Source organism: Moschus berezovskii, chromosome 6 (assembly GCF_049115385.1).
Source record: "Moschus berezovskii isolate FMDL1 chromosome 6, NW_MosBer_1.0, whole genome shotgun sequence".
Taxonomy (NCBI): domain Eukaryota; kingdom Metazoa; phylum Chordata; class Mammalia; order Artiodactyla; family Moschidae; genus Moschus; species Moschus berezovskii.
In genome coordinates, this window is record NC_142465.1 from 85,171,456 (window position 1) to 85,192,276 (window position 20,821).

Here is a 20,821-nt window from a genome sequence, read left to right on the forward strand (position 1 = left end):
TTATGAATGTTTACTAGAGATGTAAAAACAGTATAAATATATCATTGGAGAGTGTTCAGACCAGGGTTTAGTCCCAGGAGAGGCAACAAGTTCTGTTCTATGTGGGTTTGGAAGGGGCAATTTAGTGCAGCCCACATATCCCACGGTAGATTTTAGGACCGAAGAATTGATGCTTTTGATCTGTGGTGTTGGAGAAGACTCTTGAGAGTCTCTTGGACTGCAAGGAGATCCAACTAGTCCACCCTATTTGAAATCAGTCCTGCATGTTCATTGGAAGGACTGATGTTGAAGCTGAAACTCCAATACTTTGGCCACATGATGTGAAGAGCTGACTCATTTGAAAAGACCCTGATGCTGGGAAAGATTGAAGGCAGGAGGAGAAGGGATGAGATGCTTGGATGGCATCACTGACTCAATGGACATGAGTCTGAGTAAACTCCAGGAGTTGGTGATGGACAGGGAGACCTGGTGTACTGCAGTCCATAGGGTTGAAAAGAGTTGGACACGTCTGAGTGACTGAACTGACCTGATATGAGGAAAGAACAACATGTAGACAACAAAGAACAAATTCAGCTTAATTATGTAAGAGTTGATATAAAAATTATTGTGTCATTGAGGAAAAGGAAGAAATGAAGCTAAAAGTATTTGGTGGACTAATGAATAGCACCATGCAGAAGCAAATAACACTCTAATATTTATAAGTCTTTTGAAAAGATTGCTTTGAATTATGTTATGAGGAAGATTCTTTTTTTTTTTTTTAGGATTGCTATTTTATTGTTGCCCTTTCTGTTACATGGGATGTACACATCAGGTGTTAAAACGTACAATACATTCTACGACTGAGCACCATTTTCTGTAACTGAACAGGCAAAGAAATTACACTGAACATCAGCATCTGGCAGTATTTTTTGGAAAAAAAAAAGTGACTAAAATGGGTTTAAATTGATTAACACTATTAAATCACATCTAATATTTGATACTACATGATTCAATACAGCTATATGATACAATTATACAAAATGTGTTAACATCAAAGAATACAACCAAAAATTAAGATAGCAAACAAAACCTATATAACTTTTTTTTTTACAGGAAAAATACTTTTGAAGTATGCATGTAACTGCCCATTCTTTTAAAGAAAATCTACTGCAAGCAAAGTTATCAACCTCCAGAAAAATCACACATAGCATTACTAAGCATATCCCCCAAAAGTGTACAATATGCACACTTGGAAAATACAAAATTAAAAAAATTGTAAGCAACAGGTGAGCTTCATATTTATAAGAATGTGAAAAGAAGTCCCATTTTTAGCACTGTTGTATAAAGAATTGTCTTTTGATGTGAAGTTCATGAATTGTCCTCCTGTTGGGACCACACTTTACAAAAACACCGTGTTTTTGAAACGAGATTACAGAGCAAGATAGAGCATCTTAGCAATGTCATCTTATTAAAGTTTTTTTTAATTTTTACTACTTTATCAAAACATGTCCCTTGGGTATGTAGGATTCATTTTTAAAATTCTTTTCTAGAAACAATATACGAAGGAGAGGCGTGTTTATTCCCAATCATACTCCTGGAAGATGCTTCCCGAGGCTGAGGAGAGTCTTCTCTCTTCTTCTCACTGGTTGTTTTTGGCTTTAGCATCTGTTAAGATGTGAGATTTCAGATTAGTTGACTGAGCAAACTTCTTATTACAACCGTCGAAGGGGCACACATAGGGCCTGTCTCCGGTATGGATTCGCACGTGTGTACGAAAATTGAGGTCCAGTGAAAAGCGTTTCCCGCCGCCTTCGAACGTGCACTGAAAGGGCTTCTCTCCAGTATGAACCAGTTGGTGTCGTTTTAGTTTGGAGCTCTCAACAAAAGCTTTGCCACACTCTGCACAGACGTGGACTCTGGGGCCGTGGGTGTGCAGATGTTTTCTCATGGCAGAGTTATCCCTGAACATCTTTGTGCAGCCTTTATTAGGGCAAGCTATTGTTCTTGGAGCATCATCTTCTTTAATTTTTCTTGACTTCATTCCAGCAAATTCTGCTAGCTGTTTGGGATCTGAGAGGTCAATGCCAGGTATTCCTCCAGGAGGAAGTTTCTTTCCTGTCATATATTCTGAATAATCGGGAGGCGAGTTCTCTCCAATGATGTGTTCTTCAACCACCGTCTCATGGTCGATATCTTTTTTTTCATCTGAGGACCACATGGTGACCGAGAACTCGCCCTCCAGGGTCTTGATCTGCACCTGCTTCTGCTCCCACTTCTTGTTGCCCGCGTCCACCGCCCCGGCCCCGCCGCCGAGGTAGCCCTTCTTGCCGCGGCCGCCGCCCAACGACGACGAGCCGCCGCCGCTCTTGCCGGCCGCCGCCCGGGTGACTAGCGTCTGCTCGATGTAGTCGTCGTCGCCGCCGGCCGCGGGCACCGGGATGAGGATCTGGTCCTCGAAGCCGTCCTCGGCGCGCAGCCGGTCCGAGTCGTCGCCGCCCACCACCTCGCGCGTCTGCACCAGGATCACCTCCTGGTGGTGATGCACCTGCGTCGGGTCGTTGGTGACGAGCGGCTGCAGCGCGATCATGGGCGGGTGGTGGTGGCCCGCGTGCCCGTGGCCGTCGCCGCCGCCGCCGTCCTCGTCGTCGTCCTCCTCCTCCTCGCCCACCACCGTGGTCTCGATGGTCTCCACGGGGATGGTCTCCACCTCGATCTCGTGCAGCTCCACGATCTCAGCCGGCATCTCCGAGCCGTCCGTGGCGATGTAGAGGGTGTCGCCAGAGGCTATGACTGCGGGCTCGGCCGCCACGGCCGCGGCGGCCTCAGCTCCGGGGCTGTGAGGAGGCGGCCGGCGGTGAGGAAGGAAGGCTCAGGAAGATTCTTTTACCAGAATTATTTTCAGTTTTTAGCTTCCATAAGGTAAAAAAAAAAGTCCCTAAATTTTTATCTAAAACATATTATGCGGGCACTGGGCCATGTCCTTGTGGGTCACAGTCTGGTGGGAGTTAATACTGCATTTCAAGTGGTGAGATGAGGTACAAACACATCAGCCATTTCCTCATTGGCTGAGGACTGAGGGAACTCCTGTATAATCAGACCCAGAACACACATGTAACCCTGAAAATAGATGGTTTGAGTAAATTACTATTTCAGAGATGTGAGCATTGATTATATCAACTTCAGAAAATTATTTCTCCCTAAAGCTTGCCTGTGTGGATTCTCTGCAACTGTTTTATAGAATTGATGTCACTCAGTCTTCCCAAAATATAGATGTGATAGGCACTTGGATCTCTACTATGCATTCAAGGAAACTGAGTCTCAGTAAAATTAGGTTGGCTTCCCTGGTGGCTCAGTGTTAAAGAAACCAGCTGTGATTGCAAGAGACATGGGTTTGATCCTTGGGTTGGGAGTATCCTCTGGAGAAGAAAATGGCAATCAACTTCAGTATTCTTGCCTGGGAAATCCCATGGACAGAGGAGCCTGGCTGATTACAGTTCATGGGGTCACAAGAGTCAGACATGACTTAGTGACTAAACAACAAATAATAAAAATTAGGTCAATTGCCAAAAGTCAAATAGCTAGTGAGTATCTGATGCCCAGCTCAAGCTTTTTCCTTTCTATACCAGTCTACTTCCTTCATGGCTTTAAGTGTCCATGTGTGCCGGTCAACAAAATATAAATATGCTGAAACTAGCTAGGCATTGCCCTTTGAACTTTGAGTGAATTTTCTCTTTATAGAGGTTCTCCATGCTATGATTTATGGAAGTCTTCATCCCTAGAAATGATACACTCTCAAAAATGTTTTCTCATATTCTTGTATTAGTTTAAAGGACAAAGCTTCTGAATCTTTGTTCTGTAAATAGAAAAAGCTCCATGTAAATAATTATAGTAAAGAGTTCAGTTAATTTTCTGCTCATTATCTTAAGACTGAATTATTCACTTATAAACTTATAAATGGGTTCATTTATAAGGCTAGAAAATATTACCAGTATTACTTATTTTGGTTTCAAAATGAAAGAAATGCAATAATGCCTGGAAACAGAGACATAGTGAATAATATCTGGAGGGTATTTTGAGGCTGCAGTTATGGGTAACGTTTTTCTCTTTATTAAACAAGGAAAATAAAGGCTGGTAATGTCAGAGGGAATGTATAGCATACATTTGGTTTTATCAAAGAGAAGGAAAAACAAAATGAAACAAAACTAGATTTTCAAAGGACTGTCTCCAGTGTATTCACTATTTCAATACTGTAACTCAAACTTGGTATGTATAAATGAGTAGACCATGGCTTCCAAGAGTCTCAGGTGAAAATTAATAAAATGAAGAACAGCACAGGGGCTTTTGGTTTGTGGTAATGTTGCCAATTCAGAGAGTAGATAATAATAAATAGCAGTTTCCTTGACTGTCTGTAAAGCCCAGTTTATGTTGATACACTCTTAGGAGATCAATATTTTAAGAGTTAGTTCTTCCCATTCCAAGGCCAGTTTTCATTCTAATCTGAATGAAATGCTGAAGCGTGTTCAAACTACTGTATAATTGTGTTCATTTCACAAGTGAGGATTTAACAATACATGAACCAAGAACTTTCAGATGTACAAGGTAACTTTAGAAAAGGCAGACGAACCAGAGGTCAAATTGCCAACATTTGCTGGATCATGGAGAGAGCAAGGGAATTCCAGAAAACCATCTACTTCTGCTTCATTGACTACATTAAAACTTTTAGCTGTGTGAATCACAAGAAACTGTGGAAAATTCTTAAAGAGGTAGAAATATCAGACCATTTTGCCTGTCTCCTGAGAAACCTGGATGCGGGTCAAGAAGCAACAGTTAGAACTGGACATGGAACAATGGACTGGTTCAAAATTGGGAAAGGAGTATGACAAGGCTGGTTATTTAACTTATATGCAGAAATCATGAGAAATGCTGGGTTGGATGAATCACAAGCTGGAATCAAGATTTCTGAGAGAAATATTCAGAACATTAGCTATGCAAATAATACCACTCTAATGGCAGAAATTGAAGAACCAAAGAGCTTCTTGATGAAGGTGAAAGAAGAGAGTGAAAAGGCTGGTTTGAAACTCAACATTAATAAAACTAAGATCATGGCTTCCAGTCCTATAACTTCATAGTAAATAGAAGAGGAAAAATTGAAAGTAGTGACAGATTTTCTTTCCTTGGGCTCCAAAAGCATTGCAGATAGTGACTGCATCTATGAAATTAAAAGACTGTTGCTCCTTTGAAGGAAAGCAATACACACCTAGACAGCATATTAAAAAGCAGAGACATCACTTTTTTGCAACGTCCATATAGTCAAAGGTATGGTTTATTTCCATCAGTCATGTACACATGTGAGAGTTGGACCATAAAGAAGACTGAGCATGGAAGAATTGATGCTTTCCAGTTGCGGTGCTGAAGAAGACTCTTGAGAGTCCCTTGGACTGCAAGGAGATCAAACCAGTTGATCCTAAAGAAAATCAACCCTGAATACTCATTGGACTAATGTTGAAGCTCCAAAACTTTGGTCACCTGATATGAAGAGCTGACTCATTGAAGAAGACCTGATGATGGGAAAGATTGAAGGCAAAAGGAAAAGGAGACAGTAGAAGATGAGATAGTTAGGTAGTATCACCAACTCAATGAACATGAATTTGAGCAAACTCTGGGAGATAGTGGAGGACAGAGGAACCTGGCATGCTGCTGTCCATAGGCTTGCAAAGAGTCGGACACCACTTGGTGACTGAAGAAGAACAATTTGCCCATTCTCCCAACCTGCCTTTTCTCTACACCTTTACTCATGGCATTTTCTCTACTTGTACTGTCTTCCTGATTTCCAGCTTCATAAATCAAAGGCTTCATGGGTAACTTTAATCAGCTTCTTCCCTGAAAATTTCCATGAGCAATAACCTTATTTAGCAGGTCTCTCTGAATTTGCTGAACTTCTAGGGAGCAAATGATCTTTTAATATCACACAATATATATCATTTGATTATGTTCTTTGACTAAAAACATTTGATCCATATCTAATATTTAGTTATTTATGTACATATCTTAACTTCTTTAATTGTAAACTCTAAGAACAAAGGCAACTAGACATATTTCTTTGTACTTCTCATTATAGCTTAGAAAAAATATTCAAAGAGGGGATGTTAATAATTACCTTATGAATAAATGACCATGTATTGAATGCTTTTTGCCTTCAATATTTTTACATCTTGTCACTGATGCTTGAATTTAATTGTTAGTGATACATTTCATGGACTTAAGCTCTGGAGATTTTTCTATGAAGGCAAATAGTCCAACATTACTCAGCTATCCCTGGTGGCTCAGTGGTAAAGATTCCATCTGCAATGCAGGAGACCCAGGTTCGATTCCCTAGGTTGAGAAGATCCCTGGAGAAGAAAATGGCAATCCACTCCAGTATTTTTGCCTGGAGAATCCCATGGACAGGAGCCTGGCAGGCTAAAGTCCATGAGGTTGCAAAGAGTCAGACATGACTGAAGCGACCTAGCACAGAGTGATACATTTAATGGACTTACACTTTGGAGACTTTTCTGTGAAGGCAAATAGTCCAAGATTAGTTAGTTACCACTTACTACTTAATGTGTATACACACACACACACACACACACACACAGTCTGTGGCATTTTGGATGATGAGGCTGTTGGGAAGTAGAGGAGAAGTGCTGCTGAAAAGAAGGAACATGTAGAAAAAGGGAGGCAGAAGCTTTGTAGACAAGCTAGGGGCAGAACTCTTTACTAGTATGGATATTCTCATTAAGAAACTCTTAAAAAAATATAGTTTTTGTCCTCAAACCTAATTTCAACAGTGAAATCAGTCAAATATAAGGCCTTTCTGGAACTTGGTAAGTATTGGCAAGTTTTATTTCTTCAAACCTTTCAAACTGGTTGGATCGTTTATTCAGAAGCAACTTGACCCAGGATTTGTCTTCACCACATTAAAACATTTGTCATCTTTCCGCCCATCTGTGGCAAGACACAGTTGTTATGGCTCTCCTGCCAATTAAGCTCATTTAGGGTTTTCTAATTGAAGCCTCAAATAGTGGCATCTGTTCTTCATCATCTTAATCTGTGGTCACTTTCCTGAAAGGCCAAAGATGGCCAATTCATCCTTAGCCTGGAAATCAATATGCCTTTAACCTCATGTGGCCCAGATTTTATGAATAACATCCGTGGTTTCATTCAGAAATGTTCCACCTTCCTTTGAATCTTGGAAAAATAGAGATCACTCTATATCTGCTTTCCAGATGGTTCTTTCTTTAGCCAGCATTGAGCAATGAACCAAAAGCCTGTTTTTCAGAAGAGTCCTGGGGAAATGCTCTCACTTGGGCACTGTCAGGGATCACAGCTTCTCATCAGATACCACTACAAATGGCTCTGTACGCAAATGGAGATTTGGATAGGTTGAGCAATGACATGCATTTCCTGAGTTGCACAGCCCCGAAAGATTTTCCATTAAGGAGAGATTTTGGTAATAAGCTAATCAAACCTTTCTGAAGCCAGATTATATTCATATTAGACACTTTGGATGCTGACCCCAGTCGTAGATTCTATAATTGGCATCACATTATCTTTACTGTGTGTTCATCAATCTATTTATTCTACTCATCTATCAATTCATCTTGTTTTTTGATGCATTTCAAAGTTAATAGCAGACAGAAGTATACTTCTCCCTGAACACCTCAACATGCTTATCTTTAAAGTTAAGCATTTGTTTACAGTATTTTTTGTTTTATGATATAATTTATCAACAACAAAATTTGCAAATTTTACATGAATACTAAAGTTTTGACACATAATATGTAACTCAAACCTCTATTAAGATATAGAGCATTACCCTCACCCCAGAAACTTCTCTCATGTCCTCCCTACCAATTAATTACTTCCTCTGCTCTATTTACAACAGCTCTGATTTTTTCCCACAATAGTGTGTTTTGACGGAGAAGGCAATGGCAAGCCACTCCAGTACTATTGCCTAGAAAATCCCATGGATGGAGGAGCCTGGTAGGCTGCAGTCCGTGGGGTCGCTAAGGGTTGGACACGACTGAGCGACTTCACTTTCACTTTTCACTTTCACACATTGGAGAAAGAAATGGCAACCCACTCCAGTGTTCTTGCCTGGAGAATCCCAGGGACGGGGGAGCCTGGTGGGCTTTCGTCTATGGGGTCACACAGAGTCGGACATGACTGAAGTGACTTAGCAGCAGCAGCAGCAGTGTGTTTTGACTGATTCCATTAGAATGGCATCAAACAATATGTATTCTTTCATGAGTTTTCTTTTGTTCAGTATAATGTTTTTTGAGATTCATCTGTTGTTGCATGTTTCAATAGTTCATTTCTTTTTTATTTTTGAGTAGCACTCTATTGTAAAAATGAGTCACACTTTGTTGATATATTCCTCTTGATGGACACATGAACTATTTCCAATTTCTGGCTAACAAGAATAGAGCTGCTATATTCTTATGCAAGTTTTTTTTTTTAATAGATTGGTCTTTGATATCACTGGTAACCCCTGAAAGTGAATTTTTGAGGTCACATATAGCTGTATCTTCAGTTTTACTAGAAAAAGACTTTCAGAACTCTTTTTGTCCCCAAAGTAATTGTACAACAATATAACAACAATATAAGAAAACTATAGTTTATCCATGTCGTCCCCTTCTCCTCCTGCCCTCAATCCCTCCCAGCATCAGAGTCTTTTCCAGTGAGTCAACTTGTCGCATGAGGTGGCCAAAGTATTGGAGTTTCAGCTTTAGCATCAGTCCTTCCAATGAACACCCAGGACTGATCTCCTTTAGAATGGACTGGTTGGATCTCCTTGCAGTCCAAGGGACTCTCAAGAGTCTTCTCCAGCACCACAGTTCAAAAGCATCAATTCTTCGGTGATCAGCTTTCTTCACAGTCCAACTCTCATATCCATACATGACCACGGGAAAGACCTTAGCCTTGACTAGACGGACCTTTGTTGGCAAAGTAATGTCTCTGCCTTTATTATACTATCTAGGTTGGTCATAACTTTCCTTCCAACGAGTAAGCGTCTTTTAATTTCATGGCTGCAATCATCAGCCACAGTGATTTTGGAGCCCAAATTAATAAAGTCTGACATAGTTTCCACTGTTTCCCCATCTATTTCCCATGAAGTGATGGGACCAGATGCCATGATCTTTGTTTTCTGAATGTTGAGCTTCAAGCCAACCTTTTCACTCTCCTCTTTCACTTTCATCAAGAGGCTTTTTAGTTCCTCTTCACTCTGCCATAAGGGTAGTGTCATTACTTGTCCTTTTATTATAAAGTTGTATGGTCTCTGATTTCTTAAAACAAATCAACTCTGAGTATTTATTGGAAGGACAGATGCTGAAGCTGAAGCTCCAATACTTTGGCCACCTGATATGAAGAGCAGACTCATTGGAAAAGACCCTGATGCTGGGAAAGACTTAGAAGGAGAAGGGGGCTGCAGAGGATGAGATTGTTGGATGGCATCCCCGACTCAATGGACTGAGTTTGAGCAAACTCCATGAGATAAGGAAGGAGAGGGAAGCCTGGTGTGCTGCAATCTAGGGGATCACATAGAGTTGGACATGACTTAGTGACTGAACAAAAGCTACAACAATGGTCTTTTTATATATTCTAAATGCCAGCCTTGTGAATATTTTCTCTAGGCTAGCCTAATCATTTTTGTAATGGTATCTTTTGTTGTGCATGTCGTGAAAGTGAAAGTGAAGTCGCTCAGTCGTGTCCAGACTCTCAGCGACCCTATGAACTGCAGCCTACCTGGCTCTTCCATCCATGGGATTTTCCAGGTAAGAGTACTGGAGTGGGGTGCCATTGCCTTCTCCATATAAGGTACCTAGAACAGGCAAATTCAGAGGGAAAGTAGAATAGAGGTTAATTACCAGGGACTGGAGGGGAGCGGGGGATGGGGCATGCATAAAGCGTTAGTTGCTCAGTCGTGTCTGACTCTTTGCGACCCCATTGACTGTAGCTCACAAGGTCCCTCTCTACACGGAATTCTCTAGGCAAGAATACTGGAGTGGGTTGCCATTACCTTCTCCAACTACATTTTCAGTTCAGTTCAGTTGCTCAGTCGTGTCCGACTCTCCGCGACCCCATGAATCACAGCACGCCAGGCCTCCCTATCCATCACCAACTCCTGGAGTTCATTCAAACTCTTGTTCACAGAGTCGGTGATGCCATCCAGCCATCTCATTCTCGATCGTCCCCTTCTCCTCCTGCCCCCAACCTTTCCCAGCATCAGAGTCTTTTCCAGTGAGTCAACTCGTCGCATGAGATGGCTGAGCTTTAGCATCAGTCCTTCCAATGAACACCCAGGATTGATCTTACATTTTAGTAAAATCTAAATTATCTATCATAACATTATTGAGTTACTGCTATATGTGATCTCTTTGTGAAACCATTGCTTAAACCAAAGTAATAAATTAGCATATTACCTATGCTTTCCTTTTAAATTTGAATTAATTTTTGGAGTGGTATGAGAGGGTAGCCAAGATTTTTTTTTTTTTCCGGCACATGGATTTAATTATTTCAGCACTATTTGTTAAAAATCCACACTTTGTCCACATCAAATTTCTTTGGCACATTTGTGAAAAGTTGAATGTCTACATAAGTAAGAGTTTGTTTTGGAGCATTCTGTTTTATTTTGTTGATCTCTCTATAGTTTGGCCATTTCATTGTGACTTTAATTTTTTATTACTGCAAATTTGTGGTAAACCTTAAAATTAAATAATGTAAATCCTGCAATTTTACTTTCTTTTTCAGTCTGGCTTTGAATATTCCTTCACCTTGTTGGTTATATCTTCTTCAGTTGTGCAAAGATTTTACAGGCAGATTTATTCCCTGTACAAATGTCCTCTCTAGACTCAATATCCAGAAATTGATTCTATATTCACCCCCATGTCAACTACTGCCAAAGGGAAGGATGATTTCCTAAGCTTGATTTAGACTATTAAGGCTGTACTCCTGAGAGAGGGGCCACTCTAAAGCTGTGAGATTCCTGAATCAAAATCACAGGTCTTTTGGGAGAGGGATAAGGAATAGTTCTTACAACACATTCACATAAGATATCTTTACTGGCATCCCCTTTGATAGAAAAGGGAAAATAATTTAAGAGGTTAAAGAGTCAAAAGTACACAGCCAGCAAGTGGGAGATCCATAATTATAGCATAATTAAAACAGTATTACTCTGGATGCTAAGAAACTTGTTATAACTCTAGAACCTATAGCTCTTCACCAAAATTCTCTGGAGTTCAATTTCCCCATCTCAAAATTAAGCTCTGAAATAAGCCCTGTCAATCACAAATTTCATTCTCAAAGACAGGTTTCCACACAATATGCCCCCAAATTTTATTGAATTGATTAATGAACCATTTGTGACCTGAAATATCAGAAATTAAATGGCAGCATCACTTGTATTAGAACATAAAGCAACTAGAATATCTATTTTGTGTAAGAAACTTTAAGCAAGAAGAGAAGTTTGCAAATTGAGTTTCCATGATATTCCATCTTCACTTTCTTAAAAAAAATTCTTATGATTTACACAGATTTAAACTTCTACTGGTTTGTAATCAAATACATACAAAGAAGTAACACATCAAGAGATTTAAAATTATAAAGGATACATTATAGAAATGAAAAAATGTAAGTATATCTCAGTCTGAATATTGGTTCTGCCTCTTTCTAGAAAGGGTAAAGACAAATCACTTCTTGCCACTCAGACTCTTCAACAGCAAAGGAACAAGAAAGTCTGGTGAAGATAAAAATATCTATCTCTCAAAGCTTTATAAAATAATAGCAAAATATATACATAAAAGGTGTTCAATAATTATTTGTCTCTCCAAACAGTGCTTGTGAATGATGATTATAAATGTGCTTCGTTGTGAGGTGGATATTTCTGAGCTGGTTTGGATAACTTAGAAGGTGAGATTTTGATTACTGTATATTTTGATGAAAACTGAGACTCTTCTCCATGTCTAAAATTAATACAGACATGGGAGAGAGGTTAGAGGAGGGAACAATAGTAATCGGAAATGCCTATTTATGTTTTATTGATGTGCCTCACTCCCACTCCCTCCTTATCCCAACCCTGAGGTAGATATATTTAAAGAAAAATTCCCAATTGATTCTGACACAAGCCTTTTGTTATCAGGAGTACTTTCAGCTGCATATAGCCAAAAATTCTGCTAATGTTGGCTTGAGTAAAAATAGTTTATTTTCTCCCAAAGCAAGAAATATGTAGTAATTGGTGTTTGTTCAGCAGCTCAAAAATATCAGATCTAGAATTTCTGAAGTTCTCTGGATCTTCATTTTTACAGAGCAGATGCTCCTATTCTAGGCATCAAGTTCATGCTCAAGTCCTGAAATGGCATTGCCAACTCTCTCGGTCCCCTTAGTCATTGAAGCAAAAGTTTCCCTGATGCTTCGCAGCAGATTTCTGCTTCAGTTTCTTTGGCCAGAAGAATGTGTGACATGGCCATCTGTAGCTGTAAGGAAGGCTGGATAAGTCAGTTTTCATGCTCCAGCTTTTATGGAAAGGAGTTCAGTTTATAGTGAATGTGGGCTAACCACCCAGTAGTAAATATTCCAGTATCTCTTACCAGGTACTTGAAAACTTCTTCCTTAATGAAGATTTTTACTTGTACAAGTTTATAATTTTACTCCTAGGAATTTACATAGATTGAAAGAAAAATTCTACCTGAAAGGTTAAGGTACCAAGTAACACAGCAAACCTTAACCCTACACGTGATAACTGAGTTTAGGAATCTGGGAAAGCTTATTAGTACTCTTGTTAATATTCACCTACTGATTTATGCTTGAGTTCTCTGTTTCATTCTTAATAACACTTAAATTACACAGAGAAAATCTTTGAGATAACAGTTGAAGAAGTTAACCAGAACTTTGCAATTATCCATGAAGTGAGGAGCTAGAAGTATATGTTAAAGAAGATTAAGAACCCTCATAATTTTGTCATGCAGTGATTTAAGATTTAAGTACATTCTAAAAAATTTATTAAAATGTCCCAAATTAATAAAAACAACAGACATTGAGAAAAGAGGGTTAAGGAAAGCTTTAGAACACTAAACAGGGAAGAGTGTGGGAACCAAAGACAAATTTCATCCAAAGTTTTGTCCAGAACTAATTCTTGTATGTAATCCATCACAATTGTTTACAAGTTTTCTGTTCCTATGGTAGCAAGTAGTTGAATTGGATTCTTTGCTTCCTTTTTAAAAAGAGGGGATACCAACCATTACATGTCCCTAGCTTATCTCTTGTTACTCTCCAGTGGAAACCAAGGAGTCTCAAAATATACTGTGTACTTTCCTGCTTCTCCATGGTGGCTCAGAATATGTCCCATCCAGAATGCCGTTGCAGTTCAGTGAAATCTTGCTCATTGGTCAGTTTTTCAAGTACTCCTTTCTTTGTTCCTCTCTCTTTGTGGCACTAAACATATGCTGCCTAAGGTGGCAGATATTGTGTTAACAGCTCTGTTAAATTATGAGGTACTTGATCTCAGAGAATGACACTTAGATATCTCTGTGTTAACCTCCATGACAACTTTCACATTATAGAAACTTCATTTTTAACTTATTTGTTTAGTTTTTAGTCTACTTACAAATAGAATAAATTCATAGCCTAAAATGAATAAATGGAGTTATACTCTGCCTTGAAAAAAATTTTTATATGTTATATATTAAAAAAACATATACATACAGTTTGCCTTGATTTAAAATGGTATGTATATGTTTTTGGGGAAATAACTCACTTTTGATATTTTAGGTTTGAGTTGCTGTTATTATTATATTTTAGAGATATCATGGAAAATAATAAATGAAGAGGGTCAGTGTTCTAGATAGGAAAGCAGAAGTCAGAAAATTTGGCACTGAAATATATAATGGCCAGTAATTTGTTTCATTAACTTTCTCAGAGGGCTAAGCTGCTAATCTTGGTTGCTTGCTATGACAAATGTCGGTTGGTTTTATTATAGCAATTCTTCCATGTGTTGATGGCCAGTAGTTAAATTGGGTTTTTCTTTCTTTGCCAAGAGAGTAGATGACTTAATAAAACTGTGGTGTTTCTATATAATATTAATAACAGCTCATACTTTTTTTTCTGGTAGGAGAAGACTCATAGTTAATGTTGCCAGTATTTCACTAAAAATTAATTAAAAAAAGACCCACACTAAATGGAAGAGCTACTCTTTTGAAAGATAAGAGATAACCATTGACCAGATTACTATTTGTGGTTCTGTGGTGGTTCTGAGCTTAATACAAAGACATGTTGCTCCTGAGTCCTGTTGCTTTCTAAAGACATTGCCAATACACTAAATCAGAGCCAGTCAGATCAAATAATTATGAACAAAATATCACTGGGAGACTATCAATTTAAAAAAATATATTAATACAAACACATATTAATTTTCAATTTTCATTCCCTTTGGAACACATATATCCTGATACTTTAAAAATTTCAAGGGATTTGCATTAAAAAATAGATTCATTACTGTTTTGTTTTGCTGTAGTTATTTCTCACTCATAGAACCTAGGGATTCCATGATTTTCAGAAAGATCACTTGCAAATCATTAAATCAGTCTTCAGAAAGTAAGAAATCTTGTGTTTGTGAAATAAAGATGGCATCATGATTTTCAAGAGCAGAAACAGTCTTAGGCTAGGAATAAAATAATTGCTAAAGATGTTACTAAAATCTAAAGTTGTTCTTGAACTAAAGGGATGTTAAGTCTAACTAAAATAAGTAGAATTTCCATCCAATATATTTCAGAGGAGTAGGGCTTCTAATTTATCCCTCAGCAACTGAAAATTCTTTGAGCCCCCAAAGGAAAGCCTTTAAAAAGCCAAATTAAGGGGGAGACATTTTAGATCATTTCAAGAATTAAGGAAGAAACTGGCTGCCTCAGCTCCATTCTCCAACTAAAGATTTTCCAATTGCAAAACTTCCATCCAATCTCTTTTCAAAATCCTTGTGTACACATTTTATATTTCAATTCTTCCTTTTGTATCGGCTTAGATTCCCCTTAGATCTGTGATGCTATCTTCATTTCACAAACTCAGGATTTCTTACTTTCTAAAGACTAATTTAATGATTTGCCCAAATGATCTTTTTTTTTGCCAGGGTGTCAACAAATTGTCCAAGACTGTGTTCCTGAAATAGCTGAATTCATTTTCAGGCCAAACTTCATAGACATTACATTTTATTATCCTAGAAAGAACCACAAGACATTAGTCACTGCTAGTTGCATTCCTATGTTGTGAAAGCTTTTATTACTTCTGTTTCTATATTTACAAGAGTGCCCCAGTTTTCCCAATATTATTTAGAACAACAAATCATCATGCTCTTATATTAATATCCATTCTGTACCCAAAAGACTCTGATCAGTAAGGTAGACATTTCAGAAGTGCCTAGTCCTGAGTCAACTAAGGTTTCATTCATTTGTTACTTATGGCTTGTGGTTGTGGCCAGGACAAAATGTTTTAGTTCTTTAATCTCAGAGACATATTTGTCTGGGAATCCACCAGCAACAACCCTTGGCTCAGTCTTTATAAATGATCTTTCTTGTGAACAGTCTCTTTCCACTTCATCATGGTCTTCTTGGAAGTTCCTCAACAAGAAGTTCAAGCCTATAGTGAAAAAAATATATACCACCTTACTCATAATGAAATAAAGTCTCAGTAATTGTATATGCACTTTTCTGTTCTGCCTTTTCACACCTTCATTTGTACTGTGGTCATTTTTAATATCCTTATACTTTTAAAATGAGTTAAATAGTACATAATTTTAAAAAATATTACTACACAACAATTTATGGAACACTTTGCTTAAATTTTGACATTTTGATTAAGTACTATAGTGTTTAAATTTTTTTAGCATAGAATTATGCAATGTATCATATTCTTTTTTAATTTTTTTTTTTTTGCTGTGGGTCATTTCTAGTCTTTATTGAGTTTGTACAATATTGCTTATGATTTTGTGTTTTGGTTTTTTGGTGTCAAAGCGTGTGGGGTCCTAGTTCCCCAACCAGAGATCCAACCCATACCCCCTGCATTAGAAAGTGAAATTTTATATCACTAGACTGCCAAACTGTTTTTTATTCTTAATTTTTGTTTCTTTGTTTTTGACCTTATCTCTGATATGTTTATCAAAGTTGTAACAACAGCACTTTAATTTTCTCTTTATCTCATCTCATATTTATCAAATCATGAGGCTCTTTGGGAGTAAAATTGAAATAAAATAGAACCAGGAAATTAGCATATTTTCTATGGATCAGTTTATTGGTTCTATAACACAAAACAGGAGAAATGGTGTAGGTGTTGACTTACAGGGCTGGCTTGCTTGACCCTAGCCAAGCAGAGTGCCTCTGGGCTATAGGACTGCCCTGAGCATATATGGCATCAATGGCTTCACAGAGATAGTTGAGGGAATAGTAGGCACTTCTCACTTTTATAGGCAATCATACTTTTAGTGCAGTTGTTCAGTAGGAATTCATACTTTTAGTGGCTGAAAACCTTGTATTATACGATTGGCTGTCATTTTGACATGAGAGGTGAAAGCCAGTTTAGATAGTTGGTCTTAGCTTCAGCTCCCATGCCCAGGATGGTATGGCTTTTCTACTTTATTGGCCTGCAATTCCACTCCCCTCCTCTTCAGTGCTACTCTGAAGCTTCTAATTTATTGAGATGATTAGTGAAAAAGTGAAAGTGTTAGCCGCTCAGTTGTGTCTAATTCTTTCTGACACCATGGATAGTAGCCCACCAGGCTCCTCTGTTCATGGGATTTCCAAGGCAAGTATACTGAAGTGGGTTGCAATTTCCTTCTCCAGGGAACTTCCCAACCCAGGGGTCGAACCTAGGTCTCCTGAGATGACTAGTACTTGAAGCTATATGTGAATTCTTCTTGATGTGCCATCTGACTATACTTCTGATATCCTGGTCACTTACCCTGGATCGGTTCTGATTTCAGCCATAATTGTGATAAGCATTCAGCACAAGATAAAAGTCACTTTTACTCAGGGCATCCCATTCCTAAGTGTACCACATGTCTTTTCACTTTCTGCTCCAGGGCTTTGTCCAATGCTGCAGGAGCCTTTAAATTATTGCTAAGTTCCAGTCCACGGGGTCGCAGAGAGTCGGACACGACTGAGTGACGGACGGACAGATGGAAGTTCATGAAAAAGTTCAGTGCAAAAATTAAGTGTAGTTAATATTTGGCTTCCCTGGTGGCTCAGAGGTTAATGCGTCTGCCTCCAATGCGGGAGACCCGGGTTCGATCCCTGGGTCGGGAAGATCCCCTGGAGAAGGAAATGGTAACCCACTCCAGTATTCTTGCCTGGAGAATCCCATGGATGGAGAAGCCTGGTAGGCTACAGTCCATGGGGTCACAAAGAGTCGGACACGACTGAGTGACTGAACAGAACAGAAGGGATGTGAGCTGGTATATAAGAATCACAACCTCCCAATCTTTATACCATTCCATGACAATTCCAGGAAATGTTTTGAATACAGAGTACGTCATGAGAAACGCTGGGCTGGAGGAAGCACAAGCTGTAATCAAGATTGCCGGGAGAAATATCAATAATCTCAGATATGCAGATGACACCACCATTATGGCAGAAAGTAAAGAAGAACTAAAGATCCTCTTGATGAAAGTGAAAGAGGAGAGCGAAAAACTTGGCATTCAGAAAACTAAGATCACGGCATCTGGTCCCATCACTTCATGGGAAATAGATGGGGAAACAGTGGCTGACTTTATTTTTCTGGGCTGCAAAATCACTGCAGGTGGTGATTGCAGCCATGAAATTAAAAGATGCTTGCTCCTTGGTAGGAAAGTTATGACCAACTTAGACAGCATATTAAAAAGCAGAGACATTACTTTGTCAACAAAGGTGTGTCTAGTCAAGGCTATGGTTTTACCAGTAGACATGTATGGATGTGAGAGTTGGCCTATAAAGAAAGCTGAGCACCAAAGAACTGATGCTTTTGAACTGTGACGTTGGAGAAGACTCTTGAAAGTCCCGTGGACTGCGAGGAGATCCAATCAGTCCATCCTAAAGGAGATCAGTCCTGGGTGTTCACTGGAAGGATTGAAGTTGAAGCTGAAACTCCAGTACTTTGGCCACCTGATGCAAAGAGCTGACTCATTTGAAAAGATCCTGATGCTGGGAAAGATTGAGGGCAGGAGGAGAAGGGGACAACAGAGGATAAGATGGTTGGATGGCATCACCAACTCAATGGACATGGTTTTGGGTAGACTCCGGGAGTTAGTGACGGACAGGGAGGCCTGGCGTCCTGTTGTTCACGGGGTCTCAAAAAGTTGGACATGACTGAGGGACTGAACTGAACTGAACTGAACTTGACATCCTCGTTGTTCAGTCCCTAAGTTGTATCTGACTCTTTGTGACCCCATGGACTGAAGCACACCATGATTCCCTGTCCTTCAGTATATCCCTGAGTTTGCTCAAACTCCTGTCCATTGAGTTGGTGATGCCATCCAACCATCTCATTCTTTGTCACCCTCTTCTCATCCTGCCTTCAGTATTTCCCAGCATCAGGGTCTTTTCCAGTGAGTCATCTCTTCACATCAGGTGGCCAAAGTACTGGAGCTTCAGCATCTGTCTTTCCAATGAGTATTCAGGGTTGATTTCTTTTAGGATTGACTGGTTTGATCTCCTTGTTGTCCAAGGGATTTTCAAGAGTCTCCTCCAGCAGCACAATTCAAAAGTGTCTCTCAGCCTTATGATCCAACACTTACATCCATACTGGGAAAATGGTAGCTTTGACTAGATGGACCTTTGTTGGCAAAGTGTTATCTCTGCCTTTTAATATGTTGTCTAGATACCCTGCTCTCCCACAGTAGAAACTTTCATAATTCTTTCATACTTCCTTCTCCTTCCTTATCTGACTCTTCTCATTACTTCACTCTTGTATCCTGGGACTGTATCTTAAATATCTTGGCCCAAGGTCTTTGTCTCAGCCTCTGTTTTCAAGGAGTCCAAAGGAAGAGAGTTGGTACAGAAGCGGTCCTTAAAAGACAATTCTGACTTGGATTACAGTGACGAGCAGTTATAGACGGCGTTACTGATGATAAGTGGAGGAGGGTAACCTCTAGGATGATCATAACTGCTAGCAAGTACTAAGATGCTCACCTCTGTTGGCTTCAGAGGAGGTACAGATATGAGTAGAAGGGATGGAGTATAGCAAAGTTCATCCTGCTGTAAGCTGTGAGTTAAAGCTGATCCACTGCCTAATTTAGTTCATAAAGTTTTATTGAAACACAGTTACATGCATTCATCTATGTGCTGTCCATTGCTGTTTTTATGCTGAGTTTAGTAGTTGTGACAGAGGCCATATGTCTCATAAAGACTAAAATATTTATTATCTGACTCCTTCCAAAAAAAAGTGTTGACTGACTTCTGGTGTGTAGCATGAGTTAGTCTTAGCCAGACTGGATTGCATGCTTATCTCTAGAATTGCCTGAAGAATAGTACTGATCCTTGACCAAAGCCAAGAGGAAAGCTACTTGACTTCTAATTACAAAAAACAAAGCAAACAACAACAACAAAAAACATGGTTTATGTGGAAAAATGTTGTAGGATAACAGAACTTGCGGACCAGAGGATATAGTAAGGAAACTGAGTAACTTTATTGATGGGTACAATCAATTCCCTGGGGAGCCATTGTTAATCTGTTACTTAGAATTAGTTATCACCCATAAGTGGGGGTGGATTTCCTGGTTCTAGATACTACTGAATGAGCTGAATGTAAAATAAATTTGGGTTAATATCCAAACTACAATTAGCAGCCATTTTTGCAGAGATGAAAATTTCACAGAATGACAAGCATTCAACTTATCATATTGGATTAAAGGAGGAGCACATCATACCTCTAAGAAACAGTAGAGCTACCCCACTCCATTTGGCTAAAGTTGGTCACATAGCAGTAAATGACTTACTACAGAGTGCACAAGACAGTCCCACATCTTTACACCTCAAATCTCATCCAGCATAAATGAGAATGAGTGAGGAGCCAAGCACCATCAAGGCTACTATTCCTGCCAGAAATATGAGTCAGTTCGTGTACTTACTTAGAGGCAAAGACAGTTAATTTAAAATAAATGATAGTTGGAAGGTAAAATAATTGCAGCTGCTAAGTTTTAAATTATTTTGCTGTGCAGTAATATGCAGCAATTATATAATGGATACAATATCCCATGGTGGAAATGTGGCATCTTTGGCAAGTTCTAGTAAGAGACTCACAATTTTTTACCTCTAAGGATCTGGAGTAAGTTTATGCTAGAAAAGATCAAGTTTCAGGTCATGGGCACCAAGCAAGTTACTATAAACCTGAGATGTTCATCGTGACCTGTGTAGTATCAGACTCATTAGGTTTACAAGACTGAATGTGCACAGCAGCAATGCATACATATCTGAGACTGGGCCTGGAAAGGTACAGAAGGCCCCAGAAAATTCTTTGAATTGGCATCTTGAACCTCCATGACACCCACCATCTTTATTGAAGAGATGCTTCTTTCTCAACTCATAGCATGCCTCACAGAAGGTTTCCAAAGGCCTAATGATAGAAGTGGGAGAAACTGGAAACTATTAGTAGTTCATGCTGCTGCTGTTGCTGCTAAGTCCCTTCAGTCGTGTCCGACTCTGTGCGACCCCATAGACGGCAGCCCACCAGGCTCCCCCATCCCTGGGATTCTCCAGGCAAGAACACTGGAGTGGGTTGCCATTTCCTTCTCCAACGCATGAAAGTAAAAAGTTATAGTGAAGTCGCAGATGGGTTTAAATACATATTC

At 39.2% G+C, this 20,821-nt stretch overlaps 1 pseudogene; it reads right to left on the bottom strand.

The window, feature by feature from the left end:
- Positions 1-784: 784 nt before the first annotated feature.
- LOC129536106 (transcriptional repressor protein YY1 pseudogene) lies at positions 785-20,524 on the bottom strand (annotated as a pseudogene).
- Between the last annotated feature and the right edge of the window lie 297 nt (positions 20,525-20,821).